This window comes from Lepus europaeus, chromosome 13 (assembly GCF_033115175.1).
Source record: "Lepus europaeus isolate LE1 chromosome 13, mLepTim1.pri, whole genome shotgun sequence".
In the NCBI taxonomy this organism is placed as follows: Eukaryota; Metazoa; Chordata; class Mammalia; order Lagomorpha; family Leporidae; genus Lepus; species Lepus europaeus.
This window is the reverse complement of record NC_084839.1, coordinates 28,254,044-28,273,812: the sequence shown is the minus strand read 5'-3', so window position 1 is coordinate 28,273,812 and position 19,769 is coordinate 28,254,044. Positions and strand designations below refer to the sequence as shown.

The 19,769-nt window shown below is 43.8% G+C and overlaps 1 pseudogene; it reads left to right on the top strand.

The window, feature by feature from the left end:
* The first annotated feature begins 18,118 nt into the window (after positions 1-18,118).
* Positions 18,119-19,477, top strand: LOC133772307 (elongation factor 1-alpha 1-like; annotated as a pseudogene).
* Positions 19,478-19,769: the final 292 nt, after the last annotated feature.

Below are 19,769 nucleotides of genomic sequence, written 5' to 3'. Positions count from 1 at the left end.
TATAGCCAATCGGGGAGTGAACCAGTGGATGGAACACCTCTCTCTCTCTCTCTCTCTCTCTCTCTCTCTCTCTCTCTCTCTCTGCCTCTCCTTCTCTCTCTGTATAACTCTGGCTTTCAAATACATAAATCTTTAAAAAGAAAACCAACAGTTCTTTGAAAAGACTTAACAAAATGATCAAAAGTCTCCAAGTTAGAGGGACTAAATATTTATGTTTTGGGACGTATATTCTTTTACTTACCAGTGTGGAGTATCTTTCAAACGTTTATACACACTTTAACATTTTGATTAAAGGTTTTAAGGATGTGGTTAAACACTAGTTGCATCAGAATTACATTGGGCGCTTAAATTGCAGGTTCCTAGGTCCACCATGTCCACCAGAATCTGAGTGAGGACGCCTGGGAATCCCAGCTCTTAGTAAGCCTCCCGTGGGAATTCGTAGCTGAAGTCTGAGAACTACTGGAGTGATTTTACTTTTTTTTTTTTTTTAAAGATTTATTTGAAAGGCAGAGTTACAGAGAGACACACAGATAGAGATCTTTTATCTTCTGGTTTACTCCCCAAATAGTTGCAACAGCCAGACCTGGGTCGATCTGAAGCCCAGAGCTAGAAGCCAAGAGCCTCTTCCTGGTCTCCCACGTGGGTGCAGGGGCCCAGGTACATGGGCCATCTTCTACTGCTTTCCCCAGGTACATTAGCAGAGAGCTGGATCAGAGGTGGAGTAGGACTTGAACTGGCACCCATACAAGATGCTGGTACTGCAGGCAGCGACCCTACCCGCTACACCACAGTGCCAGCCCCTGAAATGATTTTAAAATGTTTACAGTTGGTAATGTAATGAAATGAATGTTCCTTCATCAGATATTAGATATCTTTAGTATGAGTAGTTTTCAAACCTTAGATGAGTTTCTTTCCTTGGAGCGACTACAAATCAATGGTACAAATCAAGTCCACTTGTGTGCGAAACGAGGACATATTTCTGAATCCAGACGCCCAACTTTTGTAAAAATAATATAGTATTAGATGATTGTTAAATGTCTTCCCACTTCACATAAAAGGTCCATAATTCAAGCGAACATAGCAACAATCACATACGTTTTCATTTTCGTTCAGTTATTACAGAGATTCCCAGGAGAGGGATAAGGATTGCAGGATGTTCTGCATCCAGAACAGAGGGAGAGATTGCTGAGTCTAAGAAGGCAGTACCACCCCATTCCGGTCACAAGTGGATACTAGGAGAACAGTTTGAAAACGCGATCCAGGTCAACGCTCACAGAAGAGACCTGCTTCTCTCGACCAGAAGGGGTAAAAGAAAGTTTGCCTTTGGACTTGGGAATCCTAATTGTGAAGAGTGTGGCTTTTAGAGTCAGATGTTAATGTGGAACCTGATCTTGGGTGGGTTACTGAAATTCGCTCGTATTTTTTTGGTAAAGATTTGTTATTTACTTGAAAGGCAGAGTTACATAGAGGTGAGGGGGAGGGGGGGAGGAGAGAGAGAGGTAGAGAGAGAGGTTTTCCATCCGCTGGTTCATTCCCCAAATGGCCGCAATGGACGGAGTTGGCCAATCCGAAGCCAGGAGGCCATGAGCTTCTTCTGGATCTCCCACACAGGTGCAGGAGCTCAAGCACTTGGGTCATCCTCCACTGCTTTCCCAGGCCATAGCAGAGAGCTGGATCAGAAGTGGAGCAGCCAGGTTGGAGTCTATTTCATAGCCTATAATATAAGTAAGTTTTATTTTTCTTTTTAAAATATTTACTTATTTATTTTAAAGGCAAAGATACAGAGAGAGGGACAGAGAGAGAGAGATCACCCATCCACTGGTTCACTTCCCAAATGGCTGCCATGATCAGTATTGGGCCAGACTGAAGCCAGGAGCCAGGAGCTTCTTCTGGGTCTCCCATGTGGCTGGCAGAAACACAAGCACTTGGACCATTTTCTGCTGCTTTGCCAGGCCATTAGCAGAGTGCTGGACTGGAAGAGTAGCATCCGGGACACAAACCAGCACCCTTTGGGATGCTGGCATTGCAGGTGGTGGCTTTACCTGCTATGCCACAACACCAGCCCAGAACAGATTTTCTTAAATGTGAACTGAGACAATGTGTGTGCTATGCTAACCTAGGAACTTGTTAGTCAAGTATTTAATTAATGTTAGTGCTTATTATTTTCTCCAATATTCACATTGATTAAGAATCCAGGGGCCGGTGCTGTGGCTCACTTGGTTAATCCTCTGCCTGCGGCACCAGCATCCCATATGGGCGCTGGGTTCTAGTCCCAGTTGCTCCTCTTCCAGTCCATCTCTCTGTGGTGGCTTGGGAAGGCAGTGGAAGATGGCCCAAGTGCTTGGATGCCTGCACCCGCATGGGGGACCAGGAGGCACCTGACTCCTGGCTCCTGGCTTCGGGTTGGCGCAGTGCCGGCCATAGCGGCCATTTGGGGAGTGAACCAAGGGAAGGAAGACACCTCTCTCTCTCTCTCTCTTTCTCTCTCTCTCTCTCTCATTGTCTGTAACTCTGTCAAATAAATAAGTAAAAATCTTAAAAAAAAAAGAATCCATTATGTATTACACGCTTAAAATAGGGAGTAGAAACTAGAAAAACTAGCTTAGAAGACTTTTGACAGGTTATTTATTTTAAGGTTTAATTATAGGCTGACCCAAGAAAGTTAAAAGGGGAACCTGAAAGCAGCTGAATCATGTTTGGCCAAATGAACTGAAAAGCATGACTTAGCTTGTTACTGCTTTTGTATATCATTTGTAGACTATTTTTTTCCCACTCTGTTAAACACAGTTGATGTAATTAACATCAGGTTATGAAAGAGTGGGACTGTGAGGCGGGTGTCCTGTGGCAGACCAGAAGGGAGAAGGAAAATCCTTCTTGGAAGAACCTTTGGATTTTTTTTTTTTTTTTCTTTCCTTACCGTGAACTTGGGATCGTCTTACCATTAGGCACTCAGCCACTACAGCTGCTTGTTTTCAATGAAAATGACTTCAGAAAAGAGAAACAGATTCTTAGACTTCCATTGTTAGATCTACATGTTACAAAGGGCCCAGTACAGGCTAATATTTTGCCTTCCAAATGAAAAAGGTACAAGCTCTGCTTTCGTGGAGCATTGAGTCTAATGGAGGAAACAAGACCACTTGCGGGCGGATGGGATCACCCCACAAAAAACTACGCTACTTGTATAATAAATATCGCTCTTTTGAAAATACTTAGAAGTTGTGAGACTACCCGGAGACGCAATGGGGCACTTTAGTGCTTTCGAAGACAAGGAGAGGACCAAGGGCTGGATAGTGCTGGAGGCGGGCCGGCTCAGGGCTGCAGACCTCAGGTTGTTCTTGTTTCCAACCCTAACGAAGCATGTGGAAGGAAGGTTATGCGATGTGCCCTACACGTGGATCCGTGTAAGCTCGCGCAGCCATCTCGAACGTGGTCCTGCCCAGCCCTTTGGGAACACTGAGGGATTGCTCCAGCACCGGAGTGTGGCCTCCGGGTTCAAACACTTGCGTTCACAGTAGTACAACCTGACTGAGCCCCTTTTCCCGTGTTTGCAAGATAGAGATGATGATGAAGTGTGATTTGTAGCTGATGAAGGTAAATTAGATGACATATTTAAAGGGCTCAGCATACTTAACATGTGAGTTCTCTGTGTACTCTTAACAAACTATACCGTAACAACCGTTCTTTAAATCAGAAAAGACAAAAAGGAAGGAAGGTAGGAAGGGAGGGAGAACGGGAACGGAAGAACATTGGTCAGTACACTAGGTGTCAGCGTTGTGCTTCAAATGAACCGCCCAAAATGCCTGCTCTGGTTTTATTTAGTGATCGACCTGGACAAGCTATCGACAATAGGGAGATAACACTCACGCAGGGCTGGGGAAGCCAGGATGCTGAAAGAGCAGAAGGATGTAACAGTGCGCTGGAGATGTTGAAAACAAGGGCGCTGCCTACCCGCTTTGGCGTGTGTTATCTCCATGAATTCAGCATATCGGCAATCAGGAACAAGCCCATCCGTCTTTTGTCACTTTGTCACTTTCTAGGAAGAGCTGTGCTTGAATCACATCTTCTCTACTTATCCATTCAGATGGTAATTCCTGCCTTACCTACTTCAAAAGGTCATCGCCATGACATTTGAAAAATAAACATTTTTAAAGAGCCTTTCTGAAATTCGAGAGATTGCTATGTACATTTGGCAAACAAAAACAGAGAAGGGAGAAGATTTGACCCAAAATTCTTGCATTGCTATTAAGCCTCAGCTTTTTAGAAGAGAATTTTCCCTTGAATAAAATTGAGAGTGAACTGATAGACTTTAAATAACTGTATCCAAAAATGGGATTAATCTATAGTGGAGTAAACACACTAGTCCATTGTATTTGACAGTAAACTCTGATCATTTTTAGGTTGGGCATGAAGAACCAAACCTCCAAACTCTTTTACCACTTAATAGCTGAATATTTGTTCTACCTGTGATCACATTTAATAGAGCATTCTTTTTGGGTAGATCTTTTGAGATTTTTCCATGGGTTTCACTATTTTGCATGTGAATGAAGCTGACATACCTCTATCTCATTCGCTGACAATCCATTACATACTAGACTTTGGAGAAGGGAGATAAAACCTAGTCCAGAATAACTTCAACAGGTTCTTCTAAGGTTAATTTACAAAGATTTAATTGCAGGCTGGCCCAAGAAATTAAGCGGGGAGTTTTAACTATTTTTTGTTCAATGACAACAGTATCTCTATAAATGCCTGCAAAGAGTACTAGGAAGATGTTGCCAATTTGTATGATCTCTTTTTTTGGGTTGCATTTAGGACAATCTCTTAGGCACAGGCAAGATCAGACTTCTAGGGGCCAGGGTTGTGGTATAGCTGATAAAGTCACGCCTTCTGTGATACCGGCATCCCATATGGGTGCCTGTTTGCGTCATGGCTGCTATACTTTTAATCCAGTTCCCTGCTAGTGGCCTGGGAGAAGAACAGCAAAAAATGGCCCAAGTACTTGGTTTCCTGTTTCCTGCACCCATGTGGGAGACCTGGAAGAGGCTCCTAGTTTGATCCAGCCCTGGCCATTGCACCATATGGGGAGTGAACCAGTGGATGGAAGCTCTCTCCTCTCTTCTGCCTCCCCTCTCTCTGTAAAATTGATTTTCAAATAAATAAATTAAAAAAAAAAAAGAAAAGAAAAGAGGTCCGACTTCTATAGGCAAGTAAGGGTTAGGGTTAGGGCAAGTCACCTCCTACTACTCTCCTGGTTTAGAATTTTCCTCTTGAAATACTTCATTCAGCTGTCCTTGACCTTTAATGCTGAAATAACTAGTTCTGGCAGAAGAGAAAACAGGAAGGACTTCAAAGACTTCAGACTCCTTAACAGGTCTCTTCTGCTGGCTAACGATCTCAAAGCTTCAGAGGAAACGAAAAATAGTTCTTATTTTTGGGGCCAGCTCTGTGGCACTGCGGGTTAACGCCCTGGCGTGAAGCGTCAGCATCCCATATGGGTGCTGGTTCTCATCCCGGCTGCTCCGATCCAGCTCTCTGCTGTGGCCTGGGAAAGCAGTAGAAGATGGCCCAAGTCCTTGGGCCCCTGCACCCACGTGGGAGACCTGGAAGAAACTCCAGGCTCCTGGCTTTGGATCGGCACAACTCTGGCCATTGCGACCATCTGGGGAGTGAACCAGTGGATGGAAGAACTCTCTGTCTCTACCTCTCTCTGTAACTCTTTCAAATAAATAAAAATAAATCTTTAAAAAAATAGTTCTTACTTTCAAAAAAGCAAGGGATCCTTAGATCAATTAATTACTTGACACAAGACCGGAATCAATAAATAGCTGAAATAAATCAAGAGGTAAGGTTTACAGTTGTTAATAGAAATAGAAAACTATGAAAACTAATAGAAAACTATGCTGGCCAGAACTTTCTCATTGCTTCAACAAATCCTGTAAGGAGTAGTAGTTGTAGAAAATACACCAATATGAGCATAAAAATTGGGCTGGCAGGAGGTTTGGCTCTTCAAATCCAGGGATAATCATTACCAATTTTTGTTCTTAATATTATGAGCTAAAACTAAGGTGACATTTTTATTTGGAGTTTCTCTGGAAAAGGAAAAAGATAATTCTGAAAGATTTAAATTTCTAAAGACTTAAAACTAGCTACGTTTTGATTTAAGAAATTTAAAAATGTTCTCAGCATGCTCAGGTGTGGAGCGGTGTGACTGGCTCTCCATTGCCTCATCCGTGCTTGTGTGTTTGGGTTTAAGTACGGAAGACATGGCTCATTTCTTCTTGATCTTTTGAGTTGGCATTCTTTGTTTGGCACTGTGAGGAACGATGAACAGCTACATAAATACCTTTTAAAATAGGAAGAGTATCCCACGTGTGGGCATGCTATAAGGACTGTCATGTAATTATTTGATTTTTGCAATCCAGGGAACTAGATAGAAAAGGTTTTGTCATTCATTCATTCATTCATTCATTATGTTTACTCAACAAATAGTAATGCTTAACCCTGCATCACCCAGAGAACATAAACAATACCTGGAGAGAATAGGTGACAGTAATTACTCTGTGGGAGGTCTCTTGAACCAGATGTCCATGGAAGAAAGAATGAAGATTAATGCAGTACTGGGGATATACAGCCAACCAAACACTCTATTCAGACAATAAACAAATAAATAGTTGTCAATTCTATGCAGAAAAGCAGGATAAAAGGGACAGGGAATATAGTAGTGTTTATAAATTCTATTTTATATAGAGTGATCAGGAAAAGTCTTTGATGAGAAATCTTGACATAAGATTGTTTTTTTCCTAAAGATTTATTTCACTTATTTGAAAGGCACCATGAGAACAAGAGAGAGAGAGAAAGACAGAATCTTCCATCCACTGGCTCACTGCCCAAAATGACTCAGCAGAGCCAGGAGCTTCATCCAGGTCTCCCACCTGGGTGGCAGGGGCCCAAGCACTTGGGCCATCTTCCACTGCTTTTCTAGGCCATAGCAGAGAGTGGGATTGGAAGTGGAGCAGTCGGGTCTTTTTTTTTTTTTTTTTTTTTGACAGGCAGAGTGGACAATGAGAGAGAGACAGAGAGAAAGGTCTTCTTTTGCCGTTGGTTCACCCTCCAATGGCCGCTGTGGCCGGCGCACTTCGGCCAGCGCACTGCGCTGATCGGATGGCAGGAGCCAGGTGCTTCTCCTGGTTTCCCATGGGGTGCAGGGCCCAAGCACTTGGGCCATCCTCCACTGCCTTCCCGGGCTATAGCAGAGAGCTGGCCTGGAAGAGGGGCAACCGGGGACAGAATCTGGCGCCCTGACCGGGACTAGAACCCGGTGTGCCAGCGCCGCAAGGCAGAGGATTAGCCTGTTGAGCCACGGTGCCAGCCTGGAGCAGTCAGGTCTTGAACTGGCACCCATATGGGATGCCAGCACTTCAGGCCAGGGCGTTGACCCACTGCACCACAGCGCTGGCCCCTCATATATATATATTCATTTGAAAGGCAGAGTAACACATATATACATTATATGATATAATATTTTTATATTATATATATATATATATGTAGAGAGAGAGAGAGAGAGATTGATTTTCCATTCACTGATTCATTTCCCAAATGCTTGCAACAGCCTGGGCTGGGCCAGACTGCAGCCAGGAGCCAAGACCTCTACATGGGACTTCTCCATGGGAGGCAGGGACCCAAGCATTTGGGCCATCATTTGCTGCCCTCCCAGGTGCATTAGCAGGCAGCTGGAACAGAAGTAGAGGAGCCAGGACTTGAACTGGCACTCTGCTATGGCATGTGGATGTCCCGAGGGGTGGCTGAAACGGCCATCCCGCAGTGACTGCCCCTTCAGGCAATTAGAAATGAATTAAAGTTACTTGTCTGCATGAAGAGTAATACAATAAACAACAGGAAAAATGTCTAAGTGATGGATTTCAAACTCTAAGCAGCTTAATCAACATATTGATCCATCTAACTCAGTATTTTGGAAGCACTGGTTGATTAATGGAAGATGAGAATGGCACTGGCTCTTCTGTGAATGTTGGTCCACCTTTCCAGGGCTCAAGAACAAACAAATCAACCACAGGGACTCTGCCATTGTCACACTGTTCCTGGTGGGGCAATGGGTTGCTTAAAAAAAAAAAATGCCCCAAACTAAACCTCAATTAAACCGCTATACTTAGCAGCTGGGAGCTGTTTCACATGGAACCCTTTGGTTTGCCCAACAAAGCAGGGCCTCTGGGCATGGAAGTGGCCTGTTTCCATAAGTTGACCACACATTTTGAAAGCCTTGAAAGAAATGTGGCAATTCATCCCCTGTTCTTTGACATCAAATGGGTGGAAAATCTTTTAATTTCATGGATAAAGGGAACTTAAAAAAAAAAACACAAATTATGTAGACCGAAGCGTGTCATCTGTAAAGGGCGTCTTGGCCGCAGACCCTTTGAGATGCTCCCCAGCCATTCGTGCTGCCCTGCCTGAGAAAGCCTGATGGCGATTTCTGCACTACTTCGTTCTTGGATTCATACTATATACATGTATTAAGGACAAAATCATCAATTACTTCAGAGCAACAGCAAGCATTTTTGGAAAAGAACCCAAAACAGTTAGCGTCCTACTTTCTTTAATTCTTTAAATTTCTTACAGTAATAAAGAAATGGCTATTGCAATCAGGAGACCCTCCAGGAAAGATTACCATTTAGATCGACTAAAGTATCTTATCTAAAGTCTTCAGAGAGAAGTGGGTTGGATTTTATACCCATGACTTGTGTTAACTGTGCTCAGGCGAGAGCAAGAATCAACTTCACATACCTCACTAGACATACAAAACCCCAACTTTGCCAAAGCAACAACACTCCGCATGTGCAAATACAGCATCCTGTGCCGTCCAGGTTGGGAGCTGTCAGGGAGACCCATGTTCCCATCTCTTTTCTGGCTATGATGAGCTGTGTGACTTCGCAGATGGCTGGTCTCCTGGAGCCTCTGCTGCTCTGTGAGAGAGACCATGCACAGGAGAGAGTGATCCAGGGGGAGAGTGCCTGGCCACGTGATCTGTAAATGACCATTTGGTTCCTTCCCCTTTTCTTCCAGAAGTAACCAGAGCCTAAGGGGTGGGCAGAGTGTTTGCTGCAGAGTGGAAGCCAGTTCTGGTCTCTGCCCCTTCTGCCCATCATGCCCCCTTGTGGAGTGTGAGAGAGAGAAGTTCTAGCCTTCTGCTGTACAGGTGTAGAGAGCCAGGAAGGTGGCCCGTCTGCCTTCTGTCCTTGGCCATCTTTCTGCAAGGCGGCAGCCTCACTGCTGTGCCCCAGTCGGGCAGCGATGTTGTCTCTATGACTGAGACAGTAAGAGGGGAGTTGATGTTTCCTAAGACTTCCCAACCATTCCAGGGAGGCCACCAGCGTAGGTTCTGGTGCAATTCATCCCCATGGCAGTGAACCTGCCTGAGGCCCTCCACTCTGCAGGGGGGAGCAGTGGTCTGTGCCTTCAGTACCAATCAGGAGGGGAAGTCAGGCTCCAGGAGGAGAGCTTCTGTACTGGCTTTCAGTTTATATCTTGTCTTCTTCTTCTTCTTCTTCTTCTTCTTCTTCTTCTTCTTCTTCTTCTTCTTCTTCTTTTTAAGATTTTATTTTTATTTATTTGAAAGGCAGAGACAGAGAGAGAATCTTCCATCTGCTGGTTCATTCCCCAGATGGCTGCAATGGCCGGGGCTGAGGCCAAAGCCAGGAGCTTCTTCCGTGTCTCCCACTTGGGTGCAGGGGCCCAAGGACTTGGGCCATCCTCTGCTGCTTTCCCGGGCACATTAGCAGGGACCTGGATGGGAAGTGGAGCAGCTGGTCTTGAAGTGGTGCCCACACGGGGTGCCGGCACTGCAGGTGGAGTCTTAGCCTTCTACAGCACTGGCCCCTCTATTTTGTCTTTAAATGTCAGCTTTTCTTTCTTTGGGGGAGGATTTCAATTGACTTACAATAAGAAGCATGTGTTACAAGGTTGCTCCATATTGCGTGTTTTTAAAAATTTATTTGTTTACTTGAAAAGCAGAGTGAGAGAGACTGAGAGAGTGAGAGATTTCCATCAGCTGGTTCACTCCCCAAATGGCTCCAGTGGCCAAGGCTGCACCAAGCCAAAGCCAGGAGCCTGGAACGCCATCCAGGTCTCCCACATGGGTAGAACCTGGGCATCTTTCACGGCTTTTCCAGGTGCATTTAGCAGGGAGCTGGATCAGAAGCAGAGCAGCCAGGATTTGAACTGGTAGTGTGATGGCATCACAAGGGTGGCTTAACTCGTCATTGAATTTTCCCAATGGCCCTGCAAGAACTCATTTCACAGATGAGGAAACTGAGTCTTCAATAGATATTAGGATTCATGCCAACAACATGTATGTGGCCGTAGTATTGGCACCCAGGTATTTTACTTAAGAGCAGTTAAACGTGTCTCTCATGCATATTTCACCCTCTACTCATCCAACAAGGAGGGCATTAATGTCTGGAGCAAGTACGAATTTAAAGGATTCATTTGCCATGTTAGTCCTGAGATGGGCTCTCTCTCATGAGTCCTCTCTCTCTCTCTCTCTCCCAAATCCCTAAGATAGCGTTATAGAAAGTTTGCCAGCTGGGAAAAGAAAGGACCCCCTAGAATCAATGAGTACAGCATGTCCCCATAAAACTGCTGCTTTAAAACAGCGACATTTTTACTGAGAGAATTAAATAAGCAAAATCAAGGCTAATTTTTGCCATTAAACTAATGGAACTGCATTAATTACCGATGGACCGCACTCTGAAGTGGTCCCCAGTTCTAGAATTCCAAGGGAAGCCAACAGAGTACGGTATGTGGTGTTCCCTGAGCCGGATGCTGCAGGTTTCTCAAGTTAGGTCTCGGAGGGAACAGTGATATACTGAATTATTTTATGGTTTGACTCTTTCAAAAGCTCTTTTAAGCGGGCCGTGCAGAACAGGCCGGTCCAGCTCAGAACACTGGGACTTGATCAAAAATGCATCAACCTTTTCATTTTTTTCAGCAAAACAACAACAAACTGAAGCAATATTTCCTCTAAAATTGAAAAATTAAAGTCCAGCGGGGAATAGGCTGAGAAACGGGGGAACAAGAAGGGCACCAGAATTTTGTAAGAAGTGAACTTCCACTCAGAATTTGACGTCCATGTGCATCGGATCTGTTTCCACTTTCATTCACATTGCAAGGCGTCACTGTAACATTCTGTGAAGGATTTTCCTCTGTTCCTTTCATTTAAAAGTGGAGCAATCTGTGCAATAGGGTTCTCTTTCCAGTCTGAGTGGATGAAGAGGCAGTGTATACAGAGCTGTTTGCATTGCTAAAAAATAAGCTTTGTGGGGCTGCCTCTGGGGCATAGCGGGTTAAGCTACCTCCTGAGACACTGGCATCCCATATGGGTAATGATTTGAGTCCTAGCTGCTCCACTTCTGATCCAGCTCCCTGCCCATGGCCTGGGAAAGCAACGGAAGATGGCCCAAGTGCTTGGGCCCCTGCTACCCACGTGGAAGATCCAGATGGACTCCTGGTTCCTTGCTTTGGCCTGACCCAGCCTTGGCCATTGCGGCCATCTGGAGAGTCAATAAGTGGATGGAAGATCGATCTCTCTGTCTCTTCCTCTCTCTGTGTGACTCTGACTTTCAAATAAATAAATAAATAAATAAATTCTTTAAAAAAAAAAAAGCTTTGTTCTCAGTGCGACAAATATCAACCTTATATAACAAAAGATTTTGGGCTTAAATTTCCTTTTACATTTTAATCCATTCTTTATGACATACTTTTGTTTTCTTAGAATTTATTGGTTGTTGTAGATGTTCCAAGCACCTTTTTTATTCCAAAACAATTTTGGTGATGATGCTCAAGTCCTCAACAGGTGATAAAACTGAGACCCAGTGTTGAGACCCGAGCACCTTTACTTAGCCTTAGCTGTGGATTTAATCTGTGGCCCCAGTCCCCAAAGGACAAATATCATATGTTTTCCATGATTTGTGGTAATTAATATACAGTACACAAAAATGTATATGAGTGAAATTGACATTTTGAGAGCTTATTATTGTTTACAGCCTTTGTCTGTACTCTTGAGGAATTGTGGTTTTTCTACATAATACTTGATGAAGTCTTTATTTGGTGGAGGGTTAAGCTTGAGATTATAAAATAAACTGAAAGTGCGTCATAAAAATTCAAAGAAAAAATAGGAAAGGAAGAAAGGAGGATGGGAATGTGGGTGGGAGGGAGGTAGGATGGGAAGTATCACTATGCTCTTGAATTTGTATATAATAAATATATGAAATATATTTCATCTTATATAAATAAAAATTTAATTTAAAAAATCCGTGGCCCCCAAGCGGCATAACTGTAGCAGTGACAGAATGAGGAAGGCAGGAGGGCAGGCTTTGCCATTGGGTTCCGTTATTTATGTTGGTGCCCTGCAGAAACTCAGTAGTGATTTTTTTTGAAGATTTATTTATTTATTTGAAATGCAGAGTTATAGCGAGGCAGAGGCAGAGAGAGAGAGAGAGAGAGAGGTCTTCCATCTGCTGGTACACTCCCCAGATGGCCCAAATGGCTGATGGCTGTGCCGATCTGAAGCCAGGAGCCAGGAGCTTCTTCTGGGTCTCCCACATGGGTGCAGGGGCCCAAGGACTTGGGCCATCTTCTACTGCTTTCCTAGGCCATAGCAGAGAGATGGATTGGAAGTGGAGCAGCCGGGACTAGAATTGGCACCCATATGGGATGCCAGCACTGCAGGCAGCAGCTTTACTCACTATGCCATAGCACCGGCCTCTCAGTAGTGATTCTTAAAACTTCATGTGTGTGAAAATCACGTGGTGGTCTTGCAGACCCTGAACCAGTAGGTCCCAGGGGATGCTGATGCTGTCTGAATCCCAATCATCTTGTCTGACGGGGATGCTGATTGCTGCCTGAGAAGATTGTTGGTTGCACTGCATGAATCAGTGAGGTGAAGCCCAGGACACAGAGGGTTGCCAGAAATATCATTGTGCCTCCGCTTGCCTTTCCCTTTTTTTTGGTTCTTACTTGCTCAGCAGCTCCTTCGAGTTTTCTTGCAGGTTTCCTTGTTACAACTTTGCACTGGGGTTACCTCCATATCTGTGTTGCATAACTGGGTTCATAGGGGAGAGGAGTGTAAGGACCCATTTCCCTCCTCCTTCCCCAAAGAAGTGCTGTATGTGACCCCAGTGTTACAGGGGACACCTGCACCACACATGAATGCTCACAACTGGGTTGACATCCAACTTGTGCAAAACAGCTTTAAACCTTTACTTAACCATTACCAAAAACTATTCCTTGGGGTCACAAAACAAAGCCTCATTTTATTCTTATTTATAAGAGACACTTTTAAAATCAGCCTTTTCAAAATGGCAAGACATAAAAGAATGGGTGGAAGTATACCAGGCATTTCAAATGTAAACAAAACATGGGTCCTAATCTTAGTATCAGAGAAGCTGGAATTCACAAACTGTTTCAGAAAGTAGGACAGGAGGGAACGCTGTGCAGTCTGTCCTCCCAGGCCAGGATTTCCCTGATACCAAAACCAGAGATGGCCCAGGAAGCACGGACTATAAGTCAATATCCTTCATGAATATAGATGCAACAACCATCCTCAGAAAACACTGTCAAACCCAATCTATCAATGTAAAAAGAAAATTATATATCATGGCCAAGTGGAGTTTATCCTGAGAATGCAGTATTGGCTTAATATTTGAGAATCAATGTATGACATCACATGAATAGAAAACAAGGCAAAAGTTATGTAACTGTTTTAATATGTGCAGAAAAAACATTCAAGTTCCTCTCAGGATAAAAATACTTAAACTGCAAATAGAAGGGAAATTCTTTAACACCTATGGGCATCTATGAAAGATCTACCGGTGATGTCACACTTAAGGTAAAATGGTGTATGCCTTCCTTGTAAGATCAGGAACAGACAAACATGTCCAGTTTCAAGACTTCCATTCAATATTGTACTGGATGTTCTACTGGGGCAATTAGGCAAGAAAATGAAATAAAAAACAGACCAGAAAGGAGGATGTAAAACCATCTCTGTATGCTAAGGTCACTATATTATGTGTAGAAAGTCATAAGGAATCGGTGGAAGACCTATTAAAGTCAAACAATAATTTCAGCTAGGTCGAAAGACCAAAACAAAGCAAAAGATGGACTTCATTTTACGTTAGCAATAAATGATCTTAAGATAAACATCAAAAACAACTTTTGTAGTAGCATCAAAAAGGATAAAATATTTTGGAATGATTTTTAACAAGAAGTGTAAGGTTTGCATACCGAAAACTACAGAACATTGTTGAAATAAGTGAAAAATCTGTATGGAAAGACAGCACACACTCATGGATTAGTCGCGGATGATTTTTGTAACTGACTTAAGGTTTTCCTTCTCCCCTAACTCCTGTTTTTCTTAAAAAATAAGTTTAAAATGAAAAAAAAAAAAAGAAGATAATATGTTAAAATGGCAGTACTGCCTATGGATTCAAAGTGATTTCTATCAGAAGTTGACAAACTGATCTTTTTTTTCCCAAAGAAACCTTTTATTTAAAGAATACAAACTTCATGCATTTCGTAAGTACAACTTTAGAAATATAGTGATTTTTTGCCACCATAGTCGCCCTCCATCCCTCCTCCTCCTCCATCTCCCATTCCCAGTCCCATTCTCTACTAAGATCCATTTTTGATTAACTTTATACACAGAGGACTAACTCTGTACTAAGTAAAGAGTTCAACAATTTGTATGAAAAAAAAAAAAAAACCCAAAAAACGATTCCTCAACAATCGAGACAAGGGCTGTTCAAAGTCATTGCATCTTGAAGTTAATTTCACTTCTTCTTTTTCTTCTTTTTTAAGAAACTTAATTAACTTTAAAGACATACTCAAGAATGATACATCTTTTGCGAGTACTTAGATATAATTATAATACAACTCTCTGAGGACAGAGGTCCTGCATGGGAAGTAGGGCACAGTAACTCCTGTTGTTAATCTTTTATTTTTATTTTGACAGATAGAGTTAAGACAGTGAAAGAAACAGAGAGAAAGGTCTTCCTTCTGTTGGTTCACCCCCCAAATGGCCGCCACGGCTGGAGCTACACTGATCTGAAGCCAGGAGCCAGGTGCTTCCTCTTGGTCTCCCATGCGGGTGCAGGGGCCCAAGCACCTGGGCCATCCTCCACTGCCCTCCCGGGCCACAGCAGGGAGCTGGACTGGAAGAGGAGCAACCAGGACAGAATCTGGTGCCCCAGCTGGGACTAGAACCTGGGGTGCCGGCGCCGCAGGTGGAGGATTAACCAAGTGATCCATGGCGCCAGCCCTGTTAATCTAACAGTTAACACTCTCATGTATGGTGCCAGTGATCACCCGAGGCTCTTGTCATGAGCTGTTAGGCTATGGAAGCCTTTTGAATCCACAAAAACTATCAGTATTTGGACAAGGCCATAAGCAAAGTGGAAGTTCTCTCCTCCCTTCAGAGAAAAGTGCCTCTTTCTTTGATGACCACTCCTATCCACTGAGGTCTCACCTACTGGGGTCCTTCAGGTAGAACCTTTTTTGCCACAGTGTCTCGGCTTTCCATGCCTGAAATGGACAAACTGATCTTAAAGTTCATTTGGAGATGCAGGGAACCTAGAATAACCAAAAAAATATCTTGATAAGAATGACACGATTGGCATACTCATGCTCGCAATTTCAAAGCTTTCTGGGGACTAGGCATTTAGCTTAGCAGTGGAGACACTAGCCAAGACAGCTGTGTTCAGTATCTGGCTCCCTTCCTGACTCCAGCTTCCTGTGATGCAGACCCTGGGAGGCAGAAGTGATGGCTCAGTAACTGGGTTCCTGCCCCCACATGGGAGGCATGGATCAAGTAACTGGGTTTGGCTCTGTCCAGTCCTAGCTGTTTTGTGGGCATTTAGGGAGGGAACCAGTTGATGAGTTAATGAATGAATGAACTCTCTGCCTCTCAAATAAACAAATTTTTTTCCAAATACAAAAACAAGAAACCTTAGAATAAAGCTATAGTTAAGACAGTAGGGTTCTTTCACAAAGATAAACCTAAAAATCAAGGTAATAAGATTTAATAAACTCTGGCTTTTGTGTTTTTGGTCAATTCACCTTTTTAAAAGAGGTCAAGACAGTTCAATGGGAAAACTAACAATCTTTCAACAAATGTAGTTGGAGAAAATGAATATCCACTTGCAAATTAAGAATGAACTCAGGGGCCAGCACTGTGGCACAGTGGGTTAAGCCCTGACTTGAAGTGCTGGCATCCCATATGGGCGCCGGTTCTAGTCCTGGCTGCTCCTCTTCCTATCCAGCTCTTTGCTGTGGCCTTGGAAAGCAGTAGAAGATGGCACAAGTTCTTGGGCCCCTACACCTACTTGGGAGACCCAGAAGAAGCTCCTGGCTCCTGGCTTCGGATCGGCACATCCCTGGCCATCTGGGGAGTGAACCAGTGGATGGAAGATCTCTCTCTCTGTCTCTACCTCTCTCTCTGTCTCTACCTCTCTCTCTGTCTTTCAAATAAATAAAAATAAATCTTTAAAAAAATGAACTCAAAATGCATCATAGCCATAAATATAAGAGCTATACCTACAAAGCTTTTGGAATAGAACAGACAGCCATCAATTCCTCCTCTAGGTATCTAACCCTAGAAATTAAAAACAAACCAGGTACTTCAAAAAGTTCATGGAAAGTGGAATTAGAAGATAATGTGTATCTTCCACGAACATTTTAAGTATCTTTATGTCCATACAAATTAATAATATTGCGTAAGTTGAAATAACCCAAATACTCATCACTGGCTGAATGAGTAAGTGAAATATAACCATACCATGGAATATTAATAACAACAAAAAGAATAAAGAACTGGTACATACTACAATTTGGATAAATTGCAAATCATATGCTGAATCAAAGAAGCCATACTGCATGACCAAACTTATATGAAATGTCTAGAATAGGAGATTTTATACAGAGATTAATGAATTCATAGTTGCCTGGGCCGGCATTATGGAATAGCAAGTTAAGCCACTGCCCGTGACACTGGCATCCCACATAGGAATCAGCTTGAGTCCCGGCTGCTCCTCTTCTGATCCAGTTCTCTGCTAATGGCCTGGGAAGAGCAGCAGAGGGTGGCCCAAGTGCTTGGACCCCTGCAACCACATGGGAGACCCGGATGAAGCACCCAGCCCTGGCTATGGCAGCCATTTGGGGAGTGAACCAGTGGATGAAAGATCTCTCTTTCTGTCTCTCATATCTCTGTATCTCTGCCTTCCAAATAAATAAATACATCATTATAAAAAAAAGTTTTGTTAAAAAAAATTCATTGCCTAAGGCTGAGCAGTGGGGAAGTAGGGTCAATGGCCAGGGGTTGAGGTGTGGCTATCAGTGGGTGCAAGGCTTTGTGTAGGGGGAATAAAATGTTTTAAAAATAGATTATAATGATGGTTGCACCGTTTTGTAATTATGCTAAAAATCAATGAACTATAAACAAGTGAATATTGTAGTATGTAATTATATCATGATAAAATGATTAAAAGATTAAACAATGAGGGCCAGGCATTTGGTATAGCAGTTAATCTGCTGCTTAGCATGCTCATATCCCATATAGGAGTGCCTGGGTTCAAGTCCACACTCTGCTTCCAATCCAGCTTTTTGCAAATGTACACAATGGGAGGCAGCAGGTGATGCTATAAGTACCCGAGTTCCTGCCACCCACGTGGGAGACCCAGTTGGAGTTCCAGGCTCCTGGCTTTGGTCTGGCCCAGCTCTGACTAGTATAGGCATTCGAGGAGCAAATCAGTAGATGGAAGATCTCTATGTCTTTCTCTTTGCCTTTCAAATAAATGACAATAAATAAATTTATCTTAAAAATGATGTAAAAATGTTAATAGAAGAAAATAGATTTTGAAAAATAAAATAACAGTCCAAAGAGAAAATACCTAAGAAGACAGCAAGATGAATATGGAAAAAAGTTAACGATTCTTCTGAATGAATTTGAACAAATGCAAACCTTTTCCTTGGTCTTAGAAAGCAATCTCATTTTTTCGCAATGGGGCTGCTGCCAGAACACAGGTGTTGTGAAAACCACTGCTACCTCAGAGCCAAGATGGGAAAGGAACAGTCTCACACCAACATCGTCGTCATGGGATATGTAGATCTGGGCAAGTGCACCACTATGGGCCATCTGGTCTACAAATGTGGTGGCATCGACAAAAGAACCCCTGACAAATTTGAGACGGAGTCTGTGAGACAGGGAAGGACTCTGTCGAGGCCGCTTGGGTTTTGGATAGACTGGAAGCCGAGTGTGAGCGTCGTATCGCCATCCATCTCTCCCCATGGAAGTTTGAGACCAGCAACCGTTACGTCACTAGCGCTGACACCCCAGGGTGCAGAGACGTCATCAGAAATGTGATTCCAGGCACGTCCCAGGCTGATCGTGCTGTGCTGATTGCAGCTGCTGCTGCTCTCGGGGAAGCTGAAGCTGGCAGCTCCAAGAATGGGCAGACCCTTCTGGCTTACACACTGGGTGTGAAACAATTCACTGGTGGTGTTAACAAAGTAGATTCCACTGAGCCACCCTCCAGCCAGGAGAGATACGAGGAGATCGTTAAGGAAGTCAGCACTTACATTAAGAAATCTGGCTGCAACCCTGAGACAGTAGCATTTGTGCCAATTTCTGGTTGGAACGGTGACAACATGCTGGAGCCAAGTGCTAATGTGCCTTGCAAGGGATGGCAAGTCCCCCGCAAAGATGGCAGTGCCGTGGAACCCACTGCTGGAAGCCCTGGGTGCCACTGACAAGCCTTTGCGTCTGAGCCTGCAGGATGTCTAAAAGCTGGTGGCATCGGCACTGTCCCTGTGGGCTGAGTGTAGACTGGTGTTCTCACACCTGGCAAGGTGGTAACCTTTCCGCCTGTCAACGGCACAGCTGAAGTCAAGTCCCCTGAAATGCACCACAAGGCTTTGAGTGAAGCTCTCCCTGGGGACAACACGGGCTTCAATGTCAAGATTGTTTCTGTCAAACATGTTCATCGTGGCAAGGTTGCAAAAATGACCCACCAGCGAAAGCAGTGGCTTCACTACTCAGGCGATCATCCTGAACCACTCAGGCCAAATCAGTGCTGGGTACACCCCTGTCCTGGATTGTCACACAGCTCACATTGCTTGCAAGTTTGCTGAGCTGAAGGAAAGGATTGATTGGCATTCTGGAAAGAAGCTGGAAGATGGCCCTAAATTCTTGAAATCGGGTGATGCTGCCATTGTTGGTTCTTGGCAAGCGCACATGCGTTGAGAGCTTCTCTGACTTGCTCCTGGGTCGTTTCGCTGTCCGTGTTAGGAGACAGACAGTCGCTGTGGATGTGATCAAAGCAAGAAGGCTGCTGGAGCTGGCAAGGTCACCAACTCTGCCCAGAAAGCTCAGAAGGCTAAAGGAATGTTATCCCTAATGCATCCCTCCCCGTCTTAATCAGTGCTGGGAGAACGATCTCAGAACTCTTTGTCTCAGTTGGCCATTTAGGCTTAATAGTGAAAGACCGCTCCATGACAACAATGCGTCAATGACAACAATGCGTCATAAACCTCCAGAAGGAGAGGAGAATGCTGTGTGTGTGTTGTTTGGAGGAGAATGTTTTTGGTGTGTGTGCATGGCAGTTACTAGGTTATAGGTTATTAGTTTTTAAAGATTATTTATTTATTTGAAAGAGTTACAGAGAGAGAGAGAGAGAGAGATAGAGAGAGAAAGAGAGAGAGAGAGAGGT